Genomic DNA, 19,366 nt, shown 5'->3' on the forward strand with positions numbered 1-19,366 from the left:
GTGACCTCTAGCTCTACTAGTGACCTCTAGCTCTACTAGTGACCTCTAGCTCTACTAGTGACCTCTAGCTCTACTAGTAACCTCTAGCTCTACTAGTGACCTCTAGCTCTACTAGTGACCTCTAGCTCCTCTACTAGTGACCTCTAGCTCTACTAGTGACCTCTAGCTCCTCTACTAGTGACCTCTAGCTCTACTAGTGACCTCTAGCTCTACTAGTGACCTCTAGCTCCTCTACTAGTGACCTCTAGCTCTACTAGTGACCTCTAGCTCTACTAGTGACCTCTAGCTCCTCTACTAGTGACCTCTAGCTCCTCTACTAGTGACCTCTAGCTCTACTAGTGACCTCTAGCTCCTCTACTAGTGACCTCTAGCTCTACTAGTGACCTCTAGCTTCTCTACTAGTGACCTCTAGCTCTACTAGTGACCTCTAGCTCCTCTACTAGTGACCTCTAGCTCTACATTTACATTTACATTTTAGTCATTTAGCAGACGCTCTTATCCAGAGCGACTTACAGTTAGTGAATACATTTTTTTTTTTTTTTTTTTTATTTTTTTTTTTATACTGGCCCCCCATGGAATCGAACCCACAACCCTGGCGTTGCAAACACCATGCTCTATCAACATCCCTGCCCGGCCATTCCTCCCCCTACCCTGGACGACGCTGGGCCAATTGTGCGCGCCCATGAGTCTCCCGGTCGCGGCCGGCTGCGAGCAGAGCCTGGATTCGAACCAGGATCTCTAGTGACACAGTTAGCACTGCGATGCAGTGCCTTAGACCACTGCGCCACTCAGGAGCTCTACTAGTGACCTCTAGCTCTACTAGTGTCTCTAGCTCTACTAGTGACCTCTAGCTCTACTAGTGACCTCTAGCTCCTCTACTAGTGACCTCTAGCTCTACTAGTGACCTCTAGCTCTACTAGTGACCTCTAGCTCTACTAGTGACCTCTAGCTCCTCTACTAGTGACCTCTAGCTCTACTAGTGACCTCTAGCTCTACTAGTGACCTCTAGCTCCTCTACTAGTGACCTCTAGCTCCTCTACTAGTGACCTCTAGCTCTACTAGTGACCTCTAGCTCTACTAGTGACCTCTAGCTCTACTAGTGACCTCTAGCTCTACTAGTGACCTCTAGCTCCTCTACTAGTGACCTCTAGCTCTACTAGTGACCTCTAGCTCTACTAGTGTCTCTAGCTCTACTAGTGACCTCTAGCTCTACTAGTGACCTCTAGCTCTACTAGTGACCTCTAGCTCTACTAGTGACCTCTAGCTCCTCTACTAGTGACCTCTAGCTCCTCTACTAGTGACCTCTAGCTCTACTAGTGACCTCTAGCTCCTCTACTAGTGACCTCTAGCTCCTCTACTAGTGACCTCTAGCTCTACTAGTGACCTCTAGCTCTACTAGTGACCTCTAGCTCTACTAGTGACCTCTAGCTCCTCTACTAGTGACCTCTAGCTCTACTAGTGATCTCTAGCTCTACTAGTGACCTCTAGCTCTACTAGTGACCTCTAGCTCTACTAGTGTCTCTAGCTCTACTAGTGACCACTAGCTCTACTAGTGACCTCTAGCTCCTCTACTAGTGACCTCTAGCTCCTCTACTAGTGACCTCTAGCTCCTCTACTAGTGACCTCTAGCTCTACTAGTGACCTCTAGCTCCTCTACTAGTGACCTCTAGCTCTACTAGTGACCTCTAGCTCTACTAGTGACCTCTAGCTCTACTAGTGACCTCTAGCTCTACTAGTGACCTCTAGCTCCTCTACTAGTGACCTCTAGCTCTACTAGTGACCTCTAGCTCTACTAGTGACCTCTAGCTCCTCTACTAGTGACCTCTAGCTCTACTAGTGACCTCTAGCTCTACTAGTGACCTCTAGCTCTACTAGTGACCTCTAGCTCCTCTACTAGTGACCTCTAGCTCTACTAGTGACCTCTAGCCTCTACTAGTGACCTCTAGCTCCTCTACTAGTGACCTCTAGCTCTACTAGTGACCTCTAGCTCTACTAGTGACCTCTAGCTCTACTAGTGACCTCTAGCTCCTCTACTAGTGACCTCTAGCTCCTCTACTAGTGACCTCTAGCTCTACTAGTGACCTCTAGCTCTACTAGTGACCTCTAGCTCTACTAGTGACCTCTAGCTCTACTAGTGACCTCTAGCTCTACTAGTGACCTCTAGCTCCTCTACTAGTGACCTCTAGCTCTACTAGTGACCTCTAGCTCTACTAGTGACCTCTAGCTCTACTAGTGACCTCTAGCTCTACTAGTGACCTCTAGCTCTACTAGTGACCTCTAGCTCTACTAGTGACCTCTAGCTCCTCTACTAGTGACCTCTAGCTCCTCTACTAGTGTCTCTAGCTCTACTAGTGACCTCTAGCTCTACTAGTGACCTCTAGCTCTACTAGTGACCTCTAGCTCTACTAGTGACCTCTAGCTCTACTAGTGACCTCTAGCTCTACTAGTGTCTCTAGCTCTACTAGTGACCTCTAGCTCTACTAGTGACCTCTAGCTCTACTAGTGTCTCTAGCTCTACTAGTGACCTCTAGCTCTACTAGTGACCTCTAGCTCTACTAGTGACCTCTAGCTCCTCTACTAGTGACCTCTAGCTCTACTAGTGTCTCTAGCTCTACTAGTGACCTCTAGCTCTACTAGTGACCTCTAGCTCTACTAGTGACCTCTAGCTCTCTACTAGTGACCTCTAGCTCTACTAGTGACCTCTAGCTCTACTAGTGACCTCTAGCTCCTCTACTAGTGACCTCTAGCTCCTCTACTAGTGACCTCTAGCTCTACTAGTGACCTCTAGCTCTACTAGTGACCTCTAGCTCTACTAGTGACCTCTAGCCTCTACTAGTGACCTCTAGCTCCTCTACTAGTGACCTCTAGCTCTACTAGTGACCTCTAGCTCCTCTACTAGTGACCTCTAGCTCTACTAGTGACCTCTAGCTCTACTAGTGACCTCTAGCTCTACTAGTGACCTCTAGTCCTCTACTAGTGACCTCTAGCTCCTCTACTAGTGACCTCTAGCTCCTCTACTAGTGACCTCTAGCTCTACTAGTGACCTCTAGCTCTACTAGTGACCTCTAGCTCTACTAGTGACCTCTAGCTCCTCTACTAGTGACCTCTAGCTCTCTACTAGTGACCTCTAGCTCCTCTACTAGTGACCTCTAGCTCTACTAGTGACCTCTAGCTCTACTAGTGACCTCTAGCTCTACTAGTGACCTCTAGCTCCTCTACTAGTGACCTCTAGCCTCTACTAGTGACCTCTAGCTCTACTAGTGACCTCTAGCTCTACTAGTGACCTCTAGCTCCTCTACTAGTGACCTCTAGCCTCTACTAGTGACCTCTAGCCCTCTACTAGTGACCTCTAGCTCTCTACTAGTGACCTCTAGCCTCTACTAGTGACCTCTAGCTCTACTAGTGACCTCTAGCTCTACTAGTGACCTCTAGCCTCTACTAGTGACCTCTAGCTCCTCTACTAGTGACCTCTAGCTCCTCTACTAGTGACCTCTAGCTCCTCTACTAGTGACCTCTAGCTCTACTAGTGACCTCTAGCCTCTACTAGTGACCTCTAGCTCCTCTACTAGTGACCTCTAGCTCCTCTACTAGTGACCTCTAGCTCTACTAGTGACCTCTAGCTCTACTAGTGACCTCTAGCCTCTACTAGTGACCTCTAGCCCTCTACTAGTGACCTCTAGCTCCTCTACTAGTGACCTCTAGCTCCTCTACTAGTGACCTCTAGCTCTCTACTAGTGACCTCTAGCTCTACTAGTGACCTCTAGCTCTCTACTAGTGACCTCTAGCTCTACTAGTGACCTCTAGCCCTCTACTAGTGACCTCTAGCTCTACTAGTGACCTCTAGCCTCTACTAGTGACCTCTAGCTCCTCTACTAGTGACCTCTAGCTCTACTAGTGACCTCTAGCTCTGCCTCTACTAGTGACCTCAGCTCTACTAGTGACCTCTAGCTCTACTAGTGACCTCTAGCTCTACTAGTGACCTCTAGCTCTACTAGTGACCTCTAGCTCTACTAGTGACCTCTAGCTCTACTAGTGACCTCTAGCTCTACTAGTGACCTCTAGCTCCTCTACTAGTGACCTCTAGGCTCTACTAGTGACCTCTAGCTCTACTAGTGACCTCTAGCTCTACTAGTGACCTCTAGCTCCTCTACTAGTGACCTCTAGCTCTCACTAGTGACCTCTAGCTCTACTAGTGACCTCTAGCTCTACTAGTGACCTCTAGCTCCTCTACTAGTGACCTCTAGCTCCTGCTACTAGTGACCTCTAGCTCTACTAGTGACCTCTAGCTCTACTAGTGACCTCTAGCTCTACTAGTGACCTCTAGCTCCTCTACTAGTGACCTCTAGCTCTACTAGTGACCTCTAGCTCTACTAGTGACCTCTAGCTCTACTAGTGACCTCTAGCCCTCTACTAGTGACCTCTAGCTCTACTAGTGACCTCTAGCTCTACTAGTGACCTCTAGCTCTACTAGTGACCTCTAGCTCTACTAGTGACCTCTAGCTCTACTAGTGACCTCTAGCCTCCTCTACTAGTGACCTCTAGCTCTACTAGTGACCTCTAGCTCCTCTACTAGTGACCTCTAGCTCTACTAGTGACCTCTAGCTCTACTAGTGACCTCTAGCTCTCTACTAGTGACCTCTAGTCCTCTACTAGTGACCTCTAGCTCTACTAGTGACCTCTAGCTCTACTAGTGACCTCTAGCTCTACTAGTGACCTCTAGCTCCTCTACTAGTGACCTCTAGCTCCTCTACTAGTGACCTCTAGCTCCTCTACTAGTGACCTCTAGCTCTACTAGTGACCTCTAGCTCTACTAGTGACCTCTAGCTCTACTAGTGACCTCTAGCTCCTCTACTAGTGACCTCTAGCTCTACTAGTGACCTCTAGCTCTACTAGTGACCTCTAGCTCTACTAGTGACCTCTAGCTCTACTAGTGACCTCTAGCTCCTCTACTAGTGACCTCTAGCTCTACTAGTGACCTCTAGCCTCTACTAGTGACCTCTAGCTCTACTAGTGACCTCTAGCTCTACTAGTGACCTCTAGCTCTACTAGTGACCTCTAGCCCTCTACTAGTGACCTCTAGCTCTACTAGTGACCTCTAGCTCTACTAGTGACCTCTAGTCCTCTACTAGTGACCTCTAGCTCTACTAGTGACCTCTAGTCTCTACTAGTGACCTCTAGCTCTACTAGTGACCTCTAGCCTCTACTAGTGACCTCTAGCTCCTCTACTAGTGACCTCTAGCTCCTCTACTAGTGACCTCTAGCTCTACTAGTGACCTCTAGCTCCTCTACTAGTGACCTCTAGCTCTACTAGTGACCTCTAGCTCTACTAGTGACCTCTAGCTCTACTAGTGACCTCTATTATTCCATTATAAGTCTATTAGTTTAGAAACTATAGTTTAGTGTTAGGTTACGGGTAGTAAGGACAGGGGTTAGGGATAGGGTTTAGGGTTAGGGTTAGGGATAGGGGTTGAGGTTAGGGGTTAGGACAGGGTTAAGGGATAGGGGTTAGGAGTAGGGGTTGGGGTTAGGGATAGGGGTTAGGGACAGTGTTTAAGGGATAGGGGTTATGAGGGTTAGGGAGTAGGGGTTAGGGACAGGTTTAGAGGGATGGGGTTAGGGTTAGGGATAGGGTAGGGAGTTAGGGCAGGAGTTTAAGGGATAGGGGTTAGGAGTAGGGGTTAGGGAAGGGTTTAGGGTTAGTAGGTTAGGTGAGGGGTTAGGGACAGGGTTTAGGTGGGGTTAGGTAGGTTAGGGAGTAGGGGTTAGGGAAAGGGTTCAGGGATAGGGCTAGGGAAGAGTAGGGGTTAGGGGTTAGGGGTTAGGGAGTTAGGGGTAGGAGTTAGGGAGTAGGGGGTTAGGGAGTAGGGGTAGGGTTAGGAGTTAGGGGTTAGGGAGTAGGGGTTAGGGACAGGGTTTAGGGATAGGGGTTAGGGGTTAGGGGGTTAGGGAGTAGGGGTTAGGGGAAGGGTTTAGGATAGGGGTTAGGGGTTTAGGGTTAGGGAGTAGGGGTTAGGCCAGGTTAGGGAGCAGGGGTAGGGTTAGGGGTTAGGGGAGGGAGCAGGGTTAGGGACAGGGGTAGATAGGGTAGGAGGTTAGGGAGTGTTAGGGAGGTTAGGCAGGTAGTAGGGTTAGGGTTAGGGAGGGTAGGATTAGGGCAGGGAGTGTAGGAGGATTGGGGGTAGGGATAGGGGTTAGTAGTGAGGGTTAGGAGGTTAGGAGTGGCAGGGTTTAGGGGTAGGGGATAGTGTTAGGGCAGAGGTAGGGGTTAGGAGTAGGGTTAGGGGGTAAGGGTTAGGGGGTGGGGTTAGGGAGTAGGGGTTAGGGACAGGGGTTTAAGGGATAGGGGTTAGGGGTAAGTAGGGGTTAGGGTAGGGGTTAGGGACAGGGTTTAGGGATAGGGAAGAAGAAGTTTGGGGTTAGGGCTTGGTGAGGGTTAGGATGGCTGTTGAGGGGTCAGGGTTAGGGAGGTTAGGAGAGGGTTAGGGATAGGGTTTGAAGGGACAGGGGTAGGGGTTAGGGTTAGGAGAGGGGTAGGGAAGGTTAAGGAGATAGGGGAGGGTAGGGTTGGTTAGGGCCAGTAGCTGTTGGGGAGTAGGGGTAGTTAGATAGGGGTAGGGGTTAGGAGTAGGGGTTAGAAGGGACAGGGGGTTAAGGGATAGGGGAGGGTTAGGGGTAGGGGATAGGGGTTAGGAGTAGGGGTTAGGGGTAGGGGGTTAGGGACAGGCAGGTTTAGGGGATAAGGGTTAGGGGTTAGGGTTAGGGAGTAGAGGTTAGGACAGGTTTAAGGGATAGGGTTAGGAGTTAGGTTAGGAGTAGGGTTAAGGACAGGGGTTTAAGGGATAGGGGTTAGGGTTAGGGTTAGGATAGGGGGTTAGGGACAGGGTTTAGGCGATAGGGGCCAGGGGTTAGGTTAGGAGTAGGGGTTAGAGGGTTAGGGGTTAGGGAGTAGGGGTTAGGGACAGGGTTTAAGGGATAGGGGTTAGGGTTTAGGGGTTAGGAGTAGGGGTAGGGAGTAGGGGTTAGGGGACAGTTAAGGATAGGTTAGGTTGGGTTAGGAGTAGGGGACAGGGTTTAAGGGATAGGTTAGAAGTTAGGTTAGGAGCAGTTTAGGGGGAAGTTAGGGGTTAGGGTAATAGGGAGTAGGGGTTAGGAGTAGGGGTTAGGGACAGGGTTTAAGGGATAGGGTTAGGGGTTAGGGTTAGGGGCCAGTCGGGGTTAGGGACAGGGTTTAGGGGTTAGGGTTTAAGGTTTTAGGTTGGGGTAGGGGTCGTTAGGGGTAGGATGGGGTTAGGGAAGTCAGGGTTAGGGGTTAAAGGAAGTTAGGGAATAGGGGTTAGGGACAGGATTTGGGGATAGGGTTAGGGGTTAGGGTTAGGGGTTAGAGGGTTAGGGGGGTAGGGTAGGGAGGTTTAGGGGAGGACAGATTTAAGGGATAGGGGTTAGGTTTAGGTTGGGGGGTATGAAGGGTTAGGGAGGGCTAGTGTTCAGGGGTTAGGTAGGTAAGGTGTAATAGGGGTTAGAGTGGGGGTCAGAAGGGTTGGTGGGTAGGGGTTTGGAGGTGTGGGGTGGAAGGGTGAAGGTAGAGGGGTTAGGAATTAGGGTTTAGGGGTAGTGTTTAGGGATAGAGGGATAGGGGTGTAGGGATAGTGTGCTAGGGGTTGGGTCTAGGTGCGGCCCAGAAATAGGCGTGTAGAGCAGGGGTTAGGGACAGCTGGCGTGACAGGGCTAGAGAGGGTTAGGAGCAGGGCTAGGGACAGTGATGGGATAGGTAGGGTTAGGTAGGAGAGGATTAGGGACAGGGCTTGATGGGATAGGGTTAGGCTTAGGGTTGTATAGGGGGGGTAGGGCTAGAGACAGCCGATGGATAGGCCAGGGCCAGGGGTTGTACAGGCCAGGGACAGGGCCTATGGAAGGCTAGGTGGGTAGGCAGTGTAGGGCTAGGGGTTAGGTGTAGGGAGTGTGTAGGGCTAGGTTAGGTGTAGAAGCTAGGACTAGTGTAGGGGTAGTGTGTAGGGGTTAGGATTACGGGAGTGCAGGCAGTGCAAAGCCAGTAGCTAGGCAGTGGGTGGCTAGTGCAGATCAAGGTAGGACCTAGGTAGGGCAGTGTGTAGGGCTAGCAGAGTAGGTGTTGAAGTTAGTGCAGGGTTAGGAGTAGGGTTAGGGACAGGGGTTTAAGGGAAGGGTTAGGGGTTAGGGGTTTAGGGGTGTAGGGTTAGGGGACAGGGGTTTAGGGACAGGGAACTTGACTAGAACCAAGAAATTTGATCATATTACTCCAGTAGCTAGCTTCCCCACACTGGCTTCCTGTTAAGGCAAGGGCTGAATTTCAAGGTTTTACTGTTAACCTATAAAGCTGCCATATGGGCTTGCTCCTACCTATCTTTCCGAGTTGGTCCTGCCGGCATATACCAATACGACGCTACGGTCACAAGACGAGGCCTCCTAATTGTCCCTAGAATTCTAAGCAAACAGCGGAGGCAGGGCTTTCTCCATAGATCTCCAATTTTATGGAACAGTCTGCCTACCATGTGAGAGACGCAGACTGGTTCAACTCAAAAGAAGACTCTATCTCTTCAGAAGGCCATATGATTGAGTGTAGTCTGGCCCAGGAGGTGAAGGTGAACGAAAGGCTCTGGAGCAACGAACAGCCCTGCTGTCTCTGGGCCGGGCCGGCCCTCTCCACTGGGGTTCTCTGTCCCTAACCCTGTTGCAGGGCTGAGTCACTGGCTTGCTGGTGCCTCTTTCATGCCGGTCTGGAGGGGTGCGCTCACTTGAGTGGGGTTGAGTTACTGACGTGATCTTCCTGTCTGCTGGCGCCGCCCGGGTTTGTGCTGTGGTGGGAGACCTCTGTGGGCTATACTGGCCTTGTCTCAGGATTGTAAGTTGGTGGTTGAGGATATCCTCTAGTGGTGCGGGGCGAGTGCTTTACAGAGTATATATTGCCCTGGGTTTGGCCCTGTCCGGTTTCTCTCGGATGGGGCCACAGTGGTCTCCGGACCGCTCCTGTCTCAGCCTCCAGTATTTATGCTGCAGTAGCTTATGTGTGGGGGCTGGGGTTAGTTGGGTTATACTTGAGCATTATTATCAGTGTCCTGTGTGAATTTACATGCCTTCTAATTCCTCTCATTCCCTCTTTCTGAGAACCTGAGCCCCAGGACATACGTCAGACTACCGGGCATGATGACACCTTGCTGTCCCCAGTCCGCCCTTGGCCTTGTTGCTATTCCAGTTTCAACTGTTCTGCTCATGGGTTACTTAAACCCCTGAACTGTCCCAGACCTGCTGTTTTCAACTCTCAAAGATCGGCATGAAAAGCCAACTGAGAGACCTGAGCACCTAGGACCACACGTCGACCACTGCCGTGGTGACTCCTCAAGGGGTCCCCAGTCCGCCTGGCCTTGCTGCTATTCCAGTTTCAACTGTTCTGTCATAACAGGAAATCCTCACCTGTCCCAGACCTGCTGTTTTCTAACTCTTAATGATCGTATGAAAAAGCAACTGAGATTTATTCCCGATTATTAATATTTGACCATGCTTGTCACTTATGAACATTTTTGAACATCTTTGGCATGGTTCTGTTATAATCTCCACCCGGCACAGCCAGAAGAGGACTGGCCACCCTCATAGCCTGGGTTCCTCTAGTTTCTTCCTAGGTTTTCGCCTTCTAGGGAGTTTTGAGCCACCGTGCTTCTACACCTGCATTACTAGCTGTTTGGGGTTTTAGGCTGGGTTTCTGTACAGCACTTCGAGATATTAGCTGATGTAAGAAGGGCTATATAAAAATAAAAATTGATTGAAAAATTGATTGATTAAGGATAAATTAGGTAGTGCAGGGTTAGGGACAGGCTTAAGGTTAGGTTGTAAGAAGCTAGGGAGCAGGGGTTAGGGACAGGGTCGTATGGGATAGGGGTTAGGGGTTGGGGTTAGGAGCAGGGGGTTAGGACAGGCCTATGGGATAGGGCTAGGTTAGGGCAGGGCTAGGTTGGTGGGGTTAGGGCTGTAGGCTAGGAGAAGATAAAGGGAGCAGGGACAGTGGCCTTAATAGGTTTAGGGGTTAGGCTAGGAGCAGGGCCAGGGACAGTTGAAGTATTTGTGCGAGGCAGTGAGGGCAGGAGTAGCTAGGTCAGGAGCCAGGGACAGGCCTAATAGATAGGCTAGGTAGGCTAGGAGTAAAGCAGGACAAGGGTCACGTACAGTACAAAGAGCAGGGCCGTGTCAGGCTAGGAGCAGGGCTTAGGACACAGCCTTGCATGATGGGGAGAAATAGGCAGGAGCAGGGCCAGGTTGAGATGGAAGTTAGGTGAAAGCTAGGGTTAGGGTTAGGGTTAGGAGCAGGTTAGGGACAGGGCTTGATGGGACTGGGGTTAGGGCCTAGGCCAGGAGCAGGGCTAGGAGCAAAGATAGACATGGCTGGACAGGAGCTAGGGCCTAGGTTAGAAGAGGTAGATAGGCTAGGGTTAGGTAGAGGGGAAGGCTATGACAGGGGATTGTTAGGATAGGTTAGGAGCAGGGTGTGTATAGGGTAGAGGATAGAAAGGATAGGCTAGGGGTTAGGGTTTAAGGTAGAGAGTTAGGTTAGCTAGGAGCAGAAGAGAGGGCTCATGACAGTTGAAGCAGGGCCGATGGAGCAGGGCCCAGGAGCAGGGGCTAGGAGCAGGGCTAGGAGCAGGGTTAGGAGCAGGGTTAGGCAACAGGCTTCACGACAGGCGAGGAAATAGAGAGGGTTAGATTGGTGACAGGCTAGGGCTAGCTAGGAGCAGGCCAGAAGCACGGGACAGGGCAGGGACAGGCCTAAGGCTGTACAGGCTAGGAGCAGGTTAGAGGAGGAGAAGTAGGCTAGGAGCAGGGCTAGGGACAGGCTAAGGAAAAGAAGAAAGAGGGTTAGGAGTGGAAGGTTTGCAATAGGCCTAGAGGCTTTAGGCCAGGGGAGCAGGACAGGTGGTTTTAGTAAGGCAGGGAGCGGGACAGGGGCTACAGGAAGCAGGTACGGGATAAGTAGGAGCAGGGCTAGGAGTGGCTAGGGACAGGCCTACATGGACAGGGCTAGGTCAGGAGCAGGGCTAGGCCAGAGCAGGTTAGGGTTAGGCCAGGGGTTAGGAGCAGGGCCAGGGACAGGCTTGCTGGACAGGCTTAGGAGCAGGCTAGGGCCTAGGGCAGAAATAGGGAGCAGGGGTTAGGAGCAGGGCCAGGGACAGGGCTTCCATGGACAGGTAGGAGAGGGGCTAGGAGCAGGAAAGGACAGGGCCTACGACAGGGTTTAGGCCAGGGCTAGGAACAGGCCAGGACAGGGCCTAATGACAGGGCCAGGGTTTAGGCCAGAGCAGGGCCAGGGCCTAGGCCAGGCCAGGGAGCAGGGCTAGGAGAGGGGTAGGGACAGGGTTGGCGGACAGGGCCAGGAGCAGGGCCAGGACAGGGCCTGGCTGACAGCTAGGGTCAAGGTCAGGGAGCAGGGCCAGGGACAGTGGCCCATGGACAAAGAAATAGGCCTAGGCCAGGCTTTGCACAGGCTAGGAGCAGGCTAGTGGACAGGCCTAAGGATAAAGAAGCCAGGGCTAGGACAGGGCTAGGGCCCAGGCCAGGCCAGGAGCAGGTTGTGTAGCAGGAAGTAGGATTGCATTTCCATGGACAGGGGCCAGTATAGGCAGGGACAGTGGCCTGGCGGAACAGGGCTAGGCCAGGTAGAAGGGCAGGGACGGGCCTACGGATAGGGTTAGGGTTAGGCGAGGAGAAATAGGGCCTAGGCTAGGCCAGGGAGTAGGGGCATGGGCAGCAGGGGCTAGGGACAGGCCTACGGGATAGGCTAGGAGCAGGGCTAGGACAGGGCTTAGAAGGAGAGAAGCAGGGAGAAAAGAAAGGGACAGGCCTAAGGATAGGCTAGTGAGAAATAGAGGATTATGGGCTTGATGGACAGGGCTAAATAGAAGGAGCAGGGCTAGGACAGGCTCTAAGGATAAAGAAAATAGTTGTATATAATAGGACAGGGCCTAATGACAGGTTAGCATAGGCCTAGGACAGGCCTACGGATAAAGCTAGGCTGCCAGGACAGGTTTCATGACAGGGCGTCAGGTATGGGAGCAGGGTTGTGGACAGTGGCCTAAGGACAGGGCTAGGCTCAGGGCACAACACAGTTTAGGAGCAGGGGCTAGGGACAGGGTTTAGGGATAGGGGTATTAGGTTAGGAAAGAAAGAGGGACAGGGTGGGCGGGACAGGGCCAGGGCCAGGCCAGGGACAGTGGCTAGGACAGGCTTCATGATAGCCAGGGCCAGCAGAGCAGGGCCATTAGACAGTGGCCTAAGGACACAATAGGGAGCAGGGCTAGGAGCAGGGGCTAGGAGCAGGGTTAGGACAGGGCTCTAAAGGGATACAGGGGCTAGGGGCTTAGGAGCAGGGGTTTAGGGTTAGGGCTAGGGGAGCAGGGCTAGGTTAGGGTTGTGGATCAGGGCCAGGACAGGGCCTACATGGACAGGGTTAGGTTTAGGCTAGGACAGGGTTAGGAGCAGGGCTAGGACAGGTTTAAGGGATAGGGCTAGGGACAGGCTCTAGGATAGCTAGGTTTAGGGGAGCAGGTTGTGACAGGCTCAAGGGACAGGGGCTAGGCTCAGGCCAGGACAGGGGCAGGCCAGTAGGGGAAGGGTTAGGCTAGGAGCAGGGCTAGGGTTAGCCAGGGCAAATAGGGATATAGGCTTCATGGACAGGTAGGCTTTAAAGAGGAGCAGGGCCAGGTGACAGGCCTAAGGAAGAAAGGAAAAATAGCTCGTATAGGGTGTGTAGGCCAGAGCAGGGCCAGATTACACGGCGGAGAAGAAGCCAGGCCAGGAGCAGGGCCAGGACAGGCTCACATGGGACAGTATAGTAGGAGCAGGCTAGGGCCAGGATAGGTAGGAGAAGAAGAAAGGCTAGGAGAAATAGGACAGATCTTTTACGGACAGGGGGTAGGTTCAGGCTAGGAGAAAGGGAGCAGTTAGGGACAGGGTTTAGGATAGTTAGGGTTTAGGTTGTATAGGGGGTTAGGGACAGGCTTAAGGGATAGGTTGAAGTTAGGTTAGGAGCAGGGGTTAGGGACAGGGTTCAAGTAGTTAGGGGTTTAGGTTAGGAGAAATAGGGAGCAGGGCTAGGACATGGCCTACGGGATAGGGCCAGGCTAGGGAGCAGCTAGGGCCAGCCTAGGGACAGCTGAGTAGGGCTCTGGCCAGGGCTAGGGAAGAATAGGAGCAGGGGCTAGGAGCAGGGGGTTAGGACAGGGCTTGATGGGATAAAGCAGTCAGGCCAGGGAGCAGGGGCTAAGGGCCAGGGCCTACGGACAGGGCCAGGGTCAGGGCCTGGCTGCACAGGGGCTAGGCCAGGCTAGGAGCAGGCCAGGACAGGCCTGATGGACAGGGCTAGGCCAGGAGCAGGGCTAGGACAGGGTCCCATGGGATAGGCTAAATAGGCTAGGAGCAGGTAGGGACAGGGCCTATGGACAGGTAGGGGCCAGGGGCCAGGGAGAATAGAGAGGGGTCAGTGACAGGGCTTCCATGACAGGGCCAGGGGCCAGGGCCAGGAGAGGTAGGACAGGGCCTAAGGGACAGGGCTAGGGACAGGGCTTCATGGGCGGGTTTAGAAGGGGTTAGGGAGTTGGGGTTTAAGGTATAGGGGTTGGGGGGTAGGGTTAGGGAGTAGGGTTTGGGAGTAGGGGTTGGGGAGAGGGGTTTAAGGGATAGGGGGGTTAGGAGTTAGGGGTTGGGGAGGTAGGGTTGGGGTTAGGGTTTAAAGGATAGGAGTTAGAGTTAGGAGTTGTTAATGTGATAAGGAGTTAGGGGTTAGGGAAGGAGTTAGGAGTAGAGGTTAGGAGACAGGGTTTAAAGGATAAGGGTTGGGTTAGGAAGTAGGAGTTAGAGACAGGTTTTAGGAGACCGAGGTTAGGGTTAGGGTTGGGAAGTAGGAGTTAGGGGGACAGGGTTTAAGGGAGGGGTTAGGGGGTTAGGGTTAGGTGAGTAGGGGGTTAGGGACAGGGTTTAGGGATAGGGTTAGCGGACAGAGGTTTGGGGTTAGAGGTTAGGGTTAGGGAGTAGGGAAATTAGGTTAAAGAAGTAAGAAAAGTTGAGACAGAATTTAAAGAGATAAAGAAATTAGGAAGTTAAAGGAGTTAAGAGACAAGGTTTAAAAGGAATAGAGAGTTGAGAGTAGGGGAGTAAATTGAATAAAAAGGGTTTAAAAGTTAGTTAGGAGATTTAGGAAGTAAGAGTTAGGGAGTTAGGAAGTAGGGGTTGGACAGAGTTGGTGTTTAGGAGTAGGGGTTAGGATTAGGGTTTAGGGACTAGGTTAGGGTTAGGGGTTATGGGAGTTAGGGGTTAGGGTTGACAGGGTTTAGGGGTTAGGGTTTAGGGTTTAGGGAGTAGGGGGGGTTAGGGTTAGGGAGTAGGGGTTGGGGACAGGGTTTATGAAGTAGGGGTTAGGGGGGGGTTAGGGAGTAGGGGTTAGGGACAGGGTTTAAGGGTTAGGGTTTAGGGTTTAGGGTTAGGGAGGGTTAGGGGTTAGGAGTAGGGGTTAGGGACAAGGTTTAAGGGTTAGGGTTGGGGTTAGGGGAGGTAGGGGGTTAGGTTAGGAGAGGGGTTGGGGATGTTTAGGGTTTAAGGGATAGGGGTTAGGGAGTAGGGGTTAGAGCAGGAATAGACAGGGTTTAAGGGTTAGGTTTAGATCCCGAGGGGTTAGGTTGGTAGGAGTAGGGGTTAGGAAAGGAAGAGGGGTTAGGGTTAGGTAAATAGGGTTAGGGAGCAGGGGGTTAAGGACAGGGTTTGAAGGAAATTAGGGTCAGGAGTAGGATTAAGGTCAAGGGAGTAGGGTTGGGGACAGGGTTTGTTAAGGTTAGGGTTTAGGTTAGGGGAGTAGGGGTTAGGGGTTAGTGGTTAGGAGTAGGGTTGGGACAGGGTTTAAGGGTTAGGGGTTGGGTTAGGGAGAGGGGTTAGGGTTAGAGAAGGGGAGTGACAGGGTTTAAGAGTTGGGGTTAGGTTAGTGGAGAAGTAGGGGTTAGTGGTTAGGAGTTAGGGGTTAGGGACAGGGTTTAAGGAGTTAGGTTGGTTAAAGAGATAGGGGTTAGGGTTAAGGAGTAGGGGTTAGGGTTGGGGAGTTAGGGAGTTGGGGACAGGGTTTAAGGGATAGCGGTTAAGGGTTAGGGTTAGGGAGTAGGGGTTAGGGAGTAGGGGTTAGGGGTTAGGGACTGGGTTTAAGGGATAGGGGTTAGAGGTTAGGGTTAGGGAGTAGGGGTTAGGAGTTTAGGGTTAAGGTTAGGGAGTAGGGGTTAGGGGAAGGGGTTGGGACAGGGTTTAAGGGATAGGGTTAGGGTTAGGGAGTAGGGGTTAGGGGAGTATCTGGGTTAGGGACAGGGTTTAAGGGATAGGGGTTAGGGGTTAGGGACAGGTTAGGGAGTAGGGGGTTAGGGACAGGGTTTAAGGGATAGGGGTTTAGGGTTAGAGGGGTTAGGGTTAGGAGAGGTAGGTTGTGGGGTTAGGAGAAGTTGGAAAGGTTAAGGATAGGGGTTAGGGTTAAGGGTTGAGGTTAGGAGTAGGGGTTAGGGTTTAGGAATTAGGTTAGGGGAGTAGGGTTAGGAGTAGGGTTAGGGACAGGGTTTAAGGGATAGGGGTTAGGAGTAGGGGTTAGGAGTTGAAGTTAGGACAGAGTTTAAGGGATAGGTTAGGGTTAGGTTAGGAGTAGGGGTTGGACAGGGTTTAAGGATAGGGTTAGGGGGTTCGGGTTAGGAGTAGGGGTTGGGGTTTAGGGTTAGGGTTAAGGAGCTAGGGGTTAGGGAGTAGGGGTTAGGGACAGGGTTTAGGACAGGGGTTGGGGAGTAGGGGTTAGGGACAGGGTTTAAGGGATAGGGTTAGGGAGTAGGGGGTTAGGACAGGGTTTAGGGATAGGGGTTAGGGTTAGGAGAGGTTAAGAGTAGGGTTAGGGACAGGGTTTAAAGGGATAGGTTAGGGTTTAGGGATTAGGGAGAAGGGGTTAGGGGACAGGGTTTAAGGGATAGGGTTAGGGGTTAGGGTTAGGAGTAGGGGTTAGGGACAGGGTTTAAGGGATAGGGTTAGGGGTTAGGGTCTAGGGGAGTAGGGGTTGGGGTTTAGGTTGGGGGTCCTAGGGAGTAGGGGTTAGGAGTAGGGGGTTAGGGACAGGGTTTAAGGGGATAGGGGTTAGGGAGTAAGGGTTAGGGTTAGGGAGTAGGGATTACAGATTTTAGGATAGGGGTATGGGTTAGGTTAGGGAGTAGGGGTTAGGACAGGGTTTAATGGATAGGGGGTTAGGGGTTAGGGTTAGGGAGTAGGTTAGGGACAGGTTAAGGGATAGGGGTTAGGGTTAGGTTAGGGAGTAGGGGTTAGGGGACAGGGTTTAATGGATAGGGGTTAGGGAGTAGGGTTTAGGGACAGGGTTAAGGGATAGGGTTAGGGTTTAGGGTTAGGGGTTAGGAGTAGGGGGTTGGGTTAGGGACTGGGTTTAATGGATAGGGGGTTAGGGGTTAGGGTTAGGGGTAGTAGGGGTTAGGACAGGGTTTAAGGGATAGGGGGTTGGTTTAGGTTAGGGTTAGGGAGTAGGGGTTAGGACAGGTTAAGGATAGTTAGGGGTTAGGTTAGGGGAGTTAGGGTTAGGGATTCAGGGAGGTTAAGAGATAGGAGTTAGGAGTTAAAGGGGGTTAAGGTTAGGAATAGAGATTGGGTTTAAGGATAGGGGTTAGGGTTAGGTTAGAGCAGGGGGGTTGTGACGGTTTAAGGATGGGTTAGAGAGGGGTTAGGAGTGAGGGGTTAGGGAGTAGGTTAGGGACAGGGTTTAAGGGATAGGGTTAGGGGGATTAGGGAGAGGGGTTAGGGGAGTAGGTGTTAGGGGGTTTAGGGTTAGGAAGGTTAGGTTAGGGTTAGGATTAAGGATAGGGACAGGGTTTAAGGGATAGGGTTTAGGGGTTAGGGTTAGGGAGTAGGGGTTAGGGACAGGGTTTAAGGGATAGGGGTTAGGGACAGGGTTTAGGGGATAGGGGTTAGGGTTAGGGAGTAGGGTTAGGGACAGGGTTTAAGGGATAGGGGTTAGGGTTTAGGGTTAGGGATAGGGGTTAGGGGTTAGGGTTAGGGAGTAGGGTTAGGGTTAGGGAGTAGGTTAGGGTTGGGTTAGGAGTAGGGGGTTAGGACAGGGTTTAAGGGATAGGGGTTAGGTTTCAGGGTTAGGATAGGGGTTAGGACAGTTTGGAGTTAGGGTTAGGGTTGGGGTTGGGAGTAGGTTAGGGTTAGGTTAGGGGAAGGAGAGTTAGGGACAGGATTTAAGGGTTAGGGGTTAGGGTTAGGAGTAGGGGTTAGGGGGTTAGGGTTAGGGGTTAGGGAGTAGGGGGTTAGGGACAGGGTTTCAAGGGTTAGGGTTGAGGTTAGGGAGTAGGGGTTAAGTTAGGGTTAGGGGTTAGGAGTAGGGGGTTAGGGACAGGGTTTAAGGGAGTAGGGGTTAGGTTTAGTGTTAGGGGTAGGGGTTAGGAGTAGGGGTTAGGGACAGGGTTTGAAGGGATAGGGGATTTAGGGAGGTTAGGTTGGGAAGTTGTATAGGGGTTAGGAGAGGGGTTAGGGTTAGGGGTTAGGGACAGGGTTTGGGAGGGATAGGGGTTAGGTTAGGAGTAGGGGGTTAGGAGTAGGGTTAGGGACAGGTTTACGGGATAGGGGTTAGGTTTAGGGTTAGGAGTAGGGGTTAGGGACAGGGTTTTTAAGGGATAGGGGTTAGGGGGTAGGGAGTAGGGGTTAGGGAGGGGTTGGGATAGGGTTTGTTGGTTAGGTTAGGGTGTATAGGTTAGGTTAGGAGTAGGGGGTTAGGACAGGGTTTAAAGGGTTAGGGTTTAGGTTAGGTTAGGAGTTAGGGGGTTAGGGACAGGGTTTAAGGGATAGGGTTAGGGGACAGGGTTAGGGAGTAGGGTTAGGACAGGGTTTAAGGATAGGGTTTAGTTTGGGTTTAAGAGGGTTAGGTTAGGGTTAGGAGTAGGGGTTAGGAGCAGGGGTTAGGAGTAGGGGTTAGGGGACAGGGTTTAAGGGATTAGGGGTTTAGGGAAAGGGTTGGGTAAGGAGTTAGGGTTAGTGTGTAGGGGTTGGAGCGGGTTAGGAAGTGTTAGGGGTTAGGTTAGGAATAGTGTAGGGGTTAGGGTAGGTAGGAGCAGGGGTTGGGTGTAGGGGGTTAGGGGTTAGTGGTTCGGGGTTAGGTAGGTGTAGGGGTTAGGGATTAGGTAGGGTTAGTGGGGTGTGTGTAGGGGTTGGGGGTTAGTGTGTAGTAGGTTAGGGTTAGGAGTGTAGGGGTTAGGGGAGTGTAGGGGTTAGGATTAGGTGTGTAGGGGTTAGGGTGTAGGGGTTAGGGTTAGGGGTTAGGGATTAGGGTGTAGGGGTTAGGTGTAGGGGTTGTGTGTAGAGGTTAAGGGTTATTGTGGTTGGGGGTTAGGGTGTAGGGGTTAGGGGTTAGGGGGTTAGGGTAGTGTGTAGTTAGGGTTAGTAGTGTGGGGGTTAGGGGTTGGGGTGTAGGGTTTAGGGTGTGGGGTTGTGTGTAGGGGTTAGGGGTTAGGGTTAGTGGTTTGGGGAGTTAGGGTGTAGGGGTTAGGGTTAGGGAGGGTAGTGCTGTAGGGGGTGTGTAGGGATTAGGGGGTTAGGTGTAGGGGTTGGGTGCTAAGGGTAGTGTGTAGGGGTTAGGGGGTTGAGTGTGAAGGGGGATGTAGGGTGTGTAGGGAGTTGGGGTTAGGGTGTAGGGTTAGGTAGGGTAGTGTGGTAGGGGTTAGGGGTTAGGGGTAAAGTTAGGTAGGGGGTGTGTGTAGGGGTTAGGGTTAGTGTGTAGGGGTTTAGGGGGTTAGTCTAGGTACGGTACCTTTCTGAGGCAATACAGCTGCTCCCTCTGAGCTCCTCCTTTAGTCCCAGCTTGTTGATGGTCATCTTCTCTCTCTCTCCGTCTCTCTCTCCGTCTCTCTCCCGTCTCTCTCTCCGTCTCCCTGCTGTCTCTCTCTCCGTCTCTCTGTCTGTCTCTCTCTCCGTCTCTCTCCGTCTCTCTCTGTCTGTCCTCCTCCGTCTCTCTCCCTGCCTCTTCTCTCTGTCTCTCTCTCTCTCTCTCTCTCTCTCTCTCTCTCTCTCTATCTCTAGCTCTCTCTCTCTGTCTCTGTCTTTATCTCTCTCTCTCTCTCTCCCTCTTTCAGTAGAAGAGCTGTCTAGATGTCTCTGTCTGTTTTCAGTGGACTGAGGCAGTAGGCGCCTAGCAGGGACAGTAAAGAGCAGAAAATAACCGAGCTGCACGAGAGCACTTAGTATCCAGCACCCTCCCCTCCCTCCCTTCCTCCCTTCCTCCCACCCTCCCTCCCTCCCTTCCACCCTCCTCCCTCTTTCTCCACACCTCCTTTAC

The 19,366-nt window shown here is 51.9% G+C and overlaps 1 protein-coding gene across 1 annotated transcript in view; it reads right to left on the reverse strand.

Annotated features, from left to right (window-relative positions):
* The window catches only part of rgs11 (regulator of G protein signaling 11), a 79,736-nt gene extending 60,855 nt beyond the window's left edge, over positions 1 to 18,881 (reverse strand). The window contains exon 1 of the mRNA XM_045217496.1: positions 18,842 to 18,881. The gene's annotated coding sequence lies outside the window, so the exon portion shown is untranslated. The remainder of the gene's footprint in view (positions 1 to 18,841) is intronic.
* Between the last annotated feature and the right edge of the window lie 485 nt (positions 18,882 to 19,366).

The sequence above is a fragment of the Coregonus clupeaformis genome, unplaced genomic scaffold, assembly GCF_020615455.1.
Source record: "Coregonus clupeaformis isolate EN_2021a unplaced genomic scaffold, ASM2061545v1 scaf1079, whole genome shotgun sequence".
NCBI lineage: Eukaryota > Metazoa > Chordata > Actinopteri > Salmoniformes > Salmonidae > Coregonus > Coregonus clupeaformis.